The following is a 9,430-nucleotide window of genomic DNA, read 5'->3' on the forward strand; positions in this document are numbered from 1 at the left end:
CTACAAGGGTATGTAGATGCACTCCTCTCTCCCTCGTTGCTAGATGAGTCCATAGATTGATCTTGGTTATGCGTAGAAAATTTTAAAATTCTGCTACGTTCCCCAACACGCAATTCATCCTCAATTGCTGCCTTCCATTTGGACTAGTCTGAGCGCTTCATGCACTCTGCCATGGACTTAGGTTCTCGATCCAAATCAAGGCCTTCTGCAATTCTAGAGGCGAAATAAATGTCGACAACTGTAGTCTCTCTATTGTATGATTCTCCTGAATCAATATAATTAATGGATATTTCATCAATACCTTTTGATCCTTCGTGATTTCCCTCAACAATTGGATCAAGGTCTTCCGATGTCCCAACACCAAAATTTGTGTGCACACTCGTGTTGGGTTCTGGATGTCCAACATTCTTCAGGTGTCCTTCAACCCTAGGTTGAATATCAACATTTTGTTGACTTGCATTTACTATTTGAGGATTCCTCATTCCCCTTGGACGCTTCTGCAAAGCCTTGTCCTTTGTGTCCAGATTCCTCCCCCTCTTGGGTGGCTGAGTAGATCTATGGGTCACATCCACTCTTTTTGGCACATTCATAGCGGGAACATTTGATTTTGTGACACCTTTATAATCAGTAAATGCATCTGGTAGATTATTTGCAATATTTTGCAAATTTATAATCTTCTGAACCTCCTGTTCAGATTCATTCGTACGTGGATCTAAGGACTGGATGCCTTTCACATCCCAATCTATTTCACGGCATTCTTTGTGGTTATTCTCTCCCCCTAATGCCGGGAAATTGTCCTCATCAAAAATGCAATCAGCGTACCGAGCTGTAAATAAATCCCCTGTCATGGGTTCTAGGTACTTAATAATTGACGGAGAATTGTACCCCACATAGATCCCCATTCGTCTATGAGGGCCCATTGATGTACGTTGCGGTGGTGAGATCGGTACATATACCGCGCAACCGAATTGCCACAGATGGAAAATACTTGGCTGGTTTCCACGTACTAACTGCAACGGGGAGACCGTATGATACGCAGTTGGTCGAATTTGTATGAATTCTGTAGCATGTAAAACTGCATGACCCCAACATGAAGCTGGAAGATTACTATTTTGCAGGAGCGGTTTTGCTATCAACTTGATTCTCTTGATAAGTGATTCTGCAAGACCATTCTGGGTATGTACATAAGGTACTGAGTACTCCACAGAAATGCCCACTCCTCAGCATGTGTTCCCTGTGGGAGCAAAATGGGTTTTCGTTCGTAAGAGGAATGAGAACAATGAGGTGGTGAGATATAAGGCGAGATGGCCTTGTGATCAACTTCCCAGTTGCACATGATGTGCATACAAAATCCGATGATTTTGGGAACTTTCTATCCGTTATGTTATGTCCAATAGAACCATCAATAATTTTTCTCATCATCCCGATAGCAGGATGTCCCAGACGACCATGCCAAATCTTGAACTTATCAAGATTCTGAAAAACTATGTTGTACGCATATGTGTCTCTGGTTTAATGTATGTATAATACAACCCAGAAGATAGAGAAGGCAAATTCTCAAGGACTTCCTTTCGAAATCCCTTTTGCTGAGTTATGAGTAGGCATTCAGCCCCACTCTCATCATTAGTTTTCATATGGAAACCATTTTTGCGGATATCCTTAAAACTCAGCAAGGTACGAGTAGAATCTGGATACAGTAGAGCATCCGGGATTACCAATTTAGTACCCATAGGGAGTGTAATTGTAGCTTGACCAGAACCAACAATTACCGTGTCTCGACCAGCAATTGTCATGACACTACCATTACTCTTCTTGAGTGTCTGGAAATACTTCATCTCCCTAAGTATCGTGTTAGTAGATGCACTATCCACTAAACACATTTCCTCCTCCATTGTATTATTCCTTGAAGTTCGTTCCAGATTCTTCTCCGACGAGTTCTTGTGCGGCCTTGTCGCTCTCGCTGGAGAGAAGTGCGTGATAACGTGTAAAGGAACTGTGGGTGAACAGTAAAATGATCTCTATTGATTGACTGCAATGATGTACATATTTATATGTCCAGAGGGGACACATCGCACAGTCGCAACGCTTACAAGAGACAAGATTAGAATGATGCGTCCATTACATTAGGACATGACCCATCGGGGGAGAAACCGCACATCGGTTTGAAAAAGCTGGGATTTCCCTTTAATTAAACTAATTAACTAAATCTTAACAATTGGCAAACTGGTTGCTACGTGATTCGCCAACCACGTCACATGACACTATTCCTAATAGGGAGCGCCCTAGCTGGCCCATTTATGAACTAACTCCTCTTCTTCTACTAAGAGCATCTTCAACCGTTGGCCTCCAGGGGCGTCTAAAATCGGCCGGTGTAAAAAAATGGTCTAGGGCGAGTTGGTTCCCAGTCGTCGGTCCCAGGGCCGCCTCCAGACGAGTCTAATTTTTTTTTAAAACAAACGTTCGGCGAAGTTTGGCTAAACATGTCTAAATTTCGGTAAACTTTGGCATATATTAGACATGTCCACAGCTTATACATAGCAAATATATCTAAAAAAAGAACTCGTTGAACGCGGAGTAGTCGCCATCGTCGCCGCCATCCTCGCCGCCGTCGGCGGCGGCGGCCTTCTCCTCCTTGACGCGGCCGTCTCTGGTGGACCCCTGCCCGGCGTCGCCATGGCGGACTGGTGGCGGCGGCGGCGCGTCGTCGAGGACGACGACTCCTCCTTCGTCGCGGCCCCGGCAACGCTGCTCGAAGCGCCGCAGGGCGGTGCATTGGTGCTCCCTCTCCATCCTCAGGAAGTCCTCGCGCGCCCATTTCAGGGCCGCCTCGTCGTCGAGCTCCATGTTGCCGTGTTCCGTCTTCACGGCGGGGAGACCGGCTCCGTTTTCACCGGCACGAGCCCCGGCTCCGTCTTTGGCTTGACGAAGCGCGGAGGAGCCGACAAGGAGGCGCGCCGGCCGCCCTCGTTGATGACGATGCCGGCGCTGCGAGTGCGCCGGCCGAGCGGCGTCCCCGCCGCGAGCTCGGCCTTGACGCCGAGCAGCGCCCGAGAGCCGGAGGAGTGGAAAGAAGACCGTGAGGAGGAGTGCGAGGAGGAAGACGAGGAGGAGCCGAACCTCCTGGGCATCCATTGCCCGGCGCGTCGGCGGTGGGCTGGGGCGGCCGCCGGGGGAGGGTATGCCAGCGGCGGGTTCTTGCCGCCCTCAAGGTGCGTCAGCACGCCCTCGAGCGTGCGGCCGGGGATGCCCCACCACACGCAGCGCCCCTTGCTGTTCTTCGTGTCGCCCACCACCGACGCCGTTAGTGGACACCAGCCTCTGCTCCTGACGGCGCTCGAAGTACGCCGCCCATGTCCGTGTGGTTGTCGGCGACATACTGGGGGAGGGCAAGCTGCTCGTCGGTGAGGGAGGCGCACACGAGCTCTACCTCGGCGGCGAAGTAGGGGGCGCGCGCCACGGCATCGGGCAACGGGGGAACAGGCACTTCCCCGTCGCTGAGCCTCCACCCTGTCGGCCCGGCGCGCATGTACGGTGGCGCCGGGATGTTGGCCTCGAACAGGAGCCACAACTCCTGTTCGCGGAACGAGCGGCGGCCGAAGCCGTTGGCCGCCGCCTCGCCGCCGGGGTTCGGCCATCGGGGCTGTCGGAGTGAGGGAGGGCTCGGAGGCAGTGCACAGGAGAGGAAGAGGGAGGGCTCGGCGGCGGTGCACGGGAGAGGGAGAGCTCGGCGGCTGGGGCTGGTGTGGCCAGAGGCGAGGGATGCCACCGGCTTATATAGCCGCGCCCGTGTGTACGCGTGGCGGGAGGGGAGGCGTCGCCGCGCCGCCCGTGAGGAATCAATGGCAAGGCTGACCGACGGCGGCAGCACGGCAGCCTTGGCATTGATTCCCGCGGGAACCGAGGCGATGAGGGCGACGAAGCGCCCGTCTCGCTGACTCAGCGGGCCCGCGGCTGCTTCGCGCCAAAACAACTCGTCCCGGCGCCCCCAGCGCGCCGGGTTCGGCCTGGGTCCGCCGGCGCTGATTTTATCCCAGGCCGACGAAAATCAAGCTCCTGGGAACGCGACTGGGCCGTTTTTCGGCACCGGCACGAAAAATAGTCTGAGAAGTCCTTTCTGGGGGACGCGGCTGAAGATGCTTTAAGGCCGGTGTTCCGTTGCACTGACTTTGATAGTCTTGGGAGTTCGATTAAGACATGTACGCAGGGTGCTGGTATAGTAAATCTAGCCATGGCTGGGAGGAGCTATTCTCCCGATTTCTTGTGCCTGTGAGTCCTATATAGCAGATTAGGACATGTTTAGTCCAAACAATAAGTAACTATCTGACCAGGAAACTATACTAATGCTAAGAGACTTCCTCCCGATGCCTTTCATTCCTAAGACCCGTTACAATCACCAATAGTTTGTGAACTGGACAAACTATTCTCATGGCCTTTCTATTTCCCAGTATCACTTAGCAGTTAGCAGCCTATACTCTTCCTACCAAAACCCGCTCACTAGGAGATGCATATATAGGTTGGATTGCCTAACTAGTACGCGTGGATTTGATTAGAGGTTGGTTGGAAATCAATGAGCCTCAACAAGAACCTCACATCATTTTTTTTATAAAATCTTTGTTTGTACGTATCTTTACTCCTTTATGAAGCATTTCTAACTAGGATTTGGTGACGTGATGTGAATTTATTTGTATATGTCGTCCTCTCCTTGTTTGCGCTATTTCTCATTTCCTCTACCGGCTGTTACTGCGTCGCAGTGTGGGACAAGCTTTCCCTCCCACAAAATAACCCCGTGTTTGGGCGACCTCCCTCGTGCCTCAACCACATCACAAGAGACCGCATACAATTAAAGATCCAGGTGGAGTGTGATCCCTATTACACGAAAGGACTCATTGACTCAAGCAATCGGCAGTCACCACATTGGACTACTTATCATCCACAAAGCATAGATATAGAAGTAAAATAAAATGTGTGCAATTCCTACTTCATCGATACTGCCCTCTTATGATTGGTTAAAGTGGTTGGGTTTGCATACCAACACCAAAGCAACTCTACACATAAGGACTTTCAGACAAATAGCCTACATGGTTTCATATATGATCATGCCGACACAATTTCAGTGCGTAGGCCTCTAGAGTAAGCAGCTTGAAAGATCAGAAGCTTTCAAACACATAATAGGATCAAAAGGGACATGTTTGTCTAACCAATCGTTAAACCCATTACCTCCAATCCCACCACAACTAAGCCAAATCATTGTATCATACTCCCTTCGTTCCGAATTACTTGTCGCAGGTATGATGTATTTTAGTTCTAGATACATCCATTTCTGTGACGAGTAACTTGGAACGGAGGGAGTACATCTTAATCAAATATCCTTGCAGCCATAGTACGACTTGCAGGCTCACACATAACAGAACAGATGAGGCTCACATAACAGAACAGATGAGCTCTCGGTTGTGATGGTATGCCTTCGAGAGGAGCAAGCTGCTAGCTGCAAAAAATGTTGATGGACATCTTATAATGGACCAAAGAGCTGCAATGCCTAACTCTCCAGGAAGAAAGTAAATTGCAAACACAAGCCTGGTAAGCTATCCAAACAACCAACAGTTGATAATTGAGCTGAATGCCATAGGCATAGAAGCCCCTCTCAGGGGCTGAACACCATAGGCATAGAAGCCAATCTCACCGTCTGAATGTCGTGATAAAAAAAAACACATGCATGGTTAAGCAGGATATTAGAAACAGGTTAAGGAAAAATAACGCACATGACCATTGATAGATCAAGATATAACAAGTTGCTATGCTCATCAAGCATCCTGTCCCAATGGATTTATAAATAGGATTAAAATTTTATAACAAAAAAATTCTCCAACGGAGATACTGTTACATTGCAAATTCTTGTACAGGATCAAAATATGGAAGGATTAAATTACTAACTCGGTTGCTCCATGCCTGCAACTGCTGTTCCAATTACATGGCTAGTATATATACATCTAATTAGTATTAGCTGGAGGTAGTATACAAAAAAAGGCACTACTGAAGTGCGGTCATCAAAATAACTCTCCTTACAAGGTCTTGAACGCGGGATCATAGGTGGCTTATGGGACTGACCACAGCCACATTACCGCTGTCGGTGTCGCAATCACTCGTCGACCTTCTTTACTACTTGAAACTTGAGCTTCTTCTTGTCATCCGTAGCATCAATGGAGATTGTCGAGCCTTCACTGGCTTCACCTTTGACCAGCATTTGGGACAGCTTAATCATCACATTCTTCTGCAACCATCTCTTTATGGCCTTGCACCATACATCTGTGAGAGACAAAGCATGCATGGTTACCAAAACGCAAAACGTACACACACATATGAAAACATGAGCCAAATCATTTTTCTAAGTTTGAAAAGAAGCTGTGCGTACTGGGTTGTATGATTCCGATAAAATGACGTCCAACACGGCATCACTTGCAAAAAGAGAGATGCCCTTGTCAGCTACCCTGGAAATGATGCTCTTCATTTGGATTTTCACAATCTCCTTCAGTTTGTCATGCAAAAGCGGCTCAAATACCACAATCTCACTCAGCCTGTTGAGTAACTCAGGCTTGAAGTGTTTCTGAACCTACACAAACATTATATATACATATATGAGAAACTCAGGCTTTAAGTGTTTTCCGAGCCTTTACACCAGCAATCTGGGATTCACAAACCTGTTTCATCAAAAGGTCACGTGCCGCATCCATTGTGATTTCTCCGGCCATTCCTGCTGTGAGGTGCTCTGCTCCTAGATTTGAGGTCATAATGATGATGGTATTCTTGAAATTTACTGTCCGCCCTTTGCCATCGGTCAACACACCATCATCAAGAAGTTGAATAAAGATGTTCAACACCGAGGGATCCGCCTTCTCCACCTCATCGAAAAGGATGACACTGTATGGGTGTCTCCTAACCTTCTCAGTCAGTTGCCCACCATCATCACAGCCCTGATGGCTTTAAGAAGTTACAAAAGAAGCATTAATATCAATCAAGCTAAAGACTAAGACGTAATGCAATGTTACAAAATATATTCAAATTACCTTGGGGGTGCTCCAACAAGACGCAAAACAGATCCACTGCCAACATGTTCAGACATGTCAAAGCGAACCAACATCTTCTCACTTGCGAATAGCTGCTCCACAAGAGCTTTTGCAAGCTCTGTCTTTCCAACACCGGTTGAGCCCAAGAAGAGGAAAGATCCTATGGGTTGGCCAGGATGATTAAGGCCAGCCCTAGAAAGCAACACTGCTTCGGCGACCACATTTACCGCTTCATTCTGGCCAACAACTCGCTCATGCAGCCTGTCTGCTAGGTGGATTAACTTATCCTTGTCCTCTTCCTCAAGTGTACAGACAGGAATTCCAGTCCATAGGCTCACAACCTTCAAATAACAGCGTTAGAATTTGCATGAAAAATACATCTCATTGACTGAAGCAGTAGATACATGTCACTGGGAGAAAATGCTTACTTGTGCAACATCATTTGGTTCAACAGTTGCTCCCTTCACTGGATTTGCAGAGCGACTTTGCTTTGCATTAAATTCCTCTGCTTGGTTGTCAATCTGCATCAACCTTTTTATTGTGGCACTGCATGCCTCATCAATCAGATCAATAGCCTTATCCGGAAATTGACGACCTATGGTAAAGACACCAACAAATCCATTAATTTTATAAAATATACATCCACTGTAGACACTCACGGGTCCAACATGGCATAAAGGAAAGATCGTGCAGGTTACCCATCAATTTATATGCACATCACAGTAAATAAGATTGTAATTCTAGAATTATCTCAACTTAATGTTTCCAATGCAACAAGACTGCGGGTAGTTTAATTATATCATGTGAACTACGGAGCCTTGAGATGGGGCAGACCTACATCCTAATCACCTGTTGAAACAATAGAAGCAAGTAAATTCCTCACCAGTGATGTAGCGGCCAGCAAGCTGTGCAGCAGCAACAAGAGTAGCATCTTGGATTTCCAGGCCATGGTGCTGTTCGTACTGCTGCCTTATCCCACGCAGAATGCCAATTGTCGCCTGCGTGCTTGGCTCCTCAACGTGTACCTTCTGGAATCTCCGCTCGAGAGCGGGATCCTTCTCAATGTAATTGCGGTAACCATCAAAAGTCGTCGCGCCTACAAAGCGGATACGACCACGGGCCAATGCCGGCTTCAGCATACTGGAAGCATCAGTAACCCCACGGCCACCAGCACCCCCAGCACCAAGAAGCGTGTGCATCTCATCGATGAAGAGAATTATCTTGCCACCCGCTTTTTCCGCCTGCTTGATCACGCTCTTCATCCGCTCCTCAAACATACCTCGATACCTGGTTCCGGCGACCATGGCCCCAAGGTCGATCTCCACGACATGTGCCCCGGCGAGCGCGGCAGGTACCTTACCGGCAGCGATGCGCTGTGCGAGGCCCTCGGCAATGGCCGTCTTGCCAACCCCCGCGGGGCCGACCAGCGCTGCGCAGTTCTTGGTCTTGCGGCAGAGGATGGAGATAACGCGGTCGATCTCGTCATCACGGCCGACAACCGGTCCGACTGCCTTGCCAGTCATGTGGCGTCCGTAGGTACGCAGAGCCGCTTTACCATCGTAGTACCTCCATGCTGCCCAGCCCAAACCAGCAGCTGTTCCGATGAGGACGAGAGGTTCCACCCTTCCCCAACTCGAAGACATGCGACTCTGGGAGCTTGATAACAAGGCCCCCAGCCGCTGGAAGACAGTTTCTTGCACAACCCAGGTCCCGAGCAGAGGATCGTAGGTCTCTCCCATACCTGTGCAGAAGCCTTAACCTGAACAAGGAAAAAGACAGCAATGCTTCATATATATGCAGAGGGTTCCTGAAGGTGCATATACATCTAAAATGCACCGATACGGATATGCGTATGACGTATCAGTATCGGGCTGATACTTTCACTGCTAAACATGTTTAAACCAAAACATTTGCTCATCTGAAAAAAAACCCTCAAACTGCAATGCCAATATGCAAACATTTGCCCCTACAGGCATTATCACAAACACCTATCAGGCAAAATCCTTTAACATGTAAACTTGAACATGCACCGGAAAAATCATGCAGCAAGTATTCATCAAGAAATAATCATCATTATATTCTCACATTCACATACTCATCCAATACAAAAATCAGGGAAACAATTGAGCACACAGAGGATGCGAGAGAAAGAAAGGAGGGGTGATGAGGGAAGGAGGAGGGAGGAGGAAGGAGTGGTGGCTACCTGCCTATGGACTGGTCGTCGGCTTTGCTGGGCGGGAGCGCCTGCTCAGGAAGGGAGGCGCTGCTGGGGGAGCGGCTGCTCCACGGAGACGGAGGGAGGCGCTGCTGGGGTCCTGTACCGGAGGCGGGGCAGCGGAGGCTTCGGCCGGCTGGGCGCGCCGCGGCGG

General features: G+C 48.8%; 1 pseudogene; it reads right to left on the reverse strand.

The window, feature by feature from the left end:
• Nucleotides 1-6,026: 6,026 nt before the first annotated feature.
• On the reverse strand, nt 6,027-9,430 carry LOC119303414 (annotated as a pseudogene).

Source organism: Triticum dicoccoides, chromosome 5A (assembly GCF_002162155.2).
Source record: "Triticum dicoccoides isolate Atlit2015 ecotype Zavitan chromosome 5A, WEW_v2.0, whole genome shotgun sequence".
Classification (NCBI taxonomy): domain Eukaryota; kingdom Viridiplantae; phylum Streptophyta; class Magnoliopsida; order Poales; family Poaceae; genus Triticum; species Triticum dicoccoides.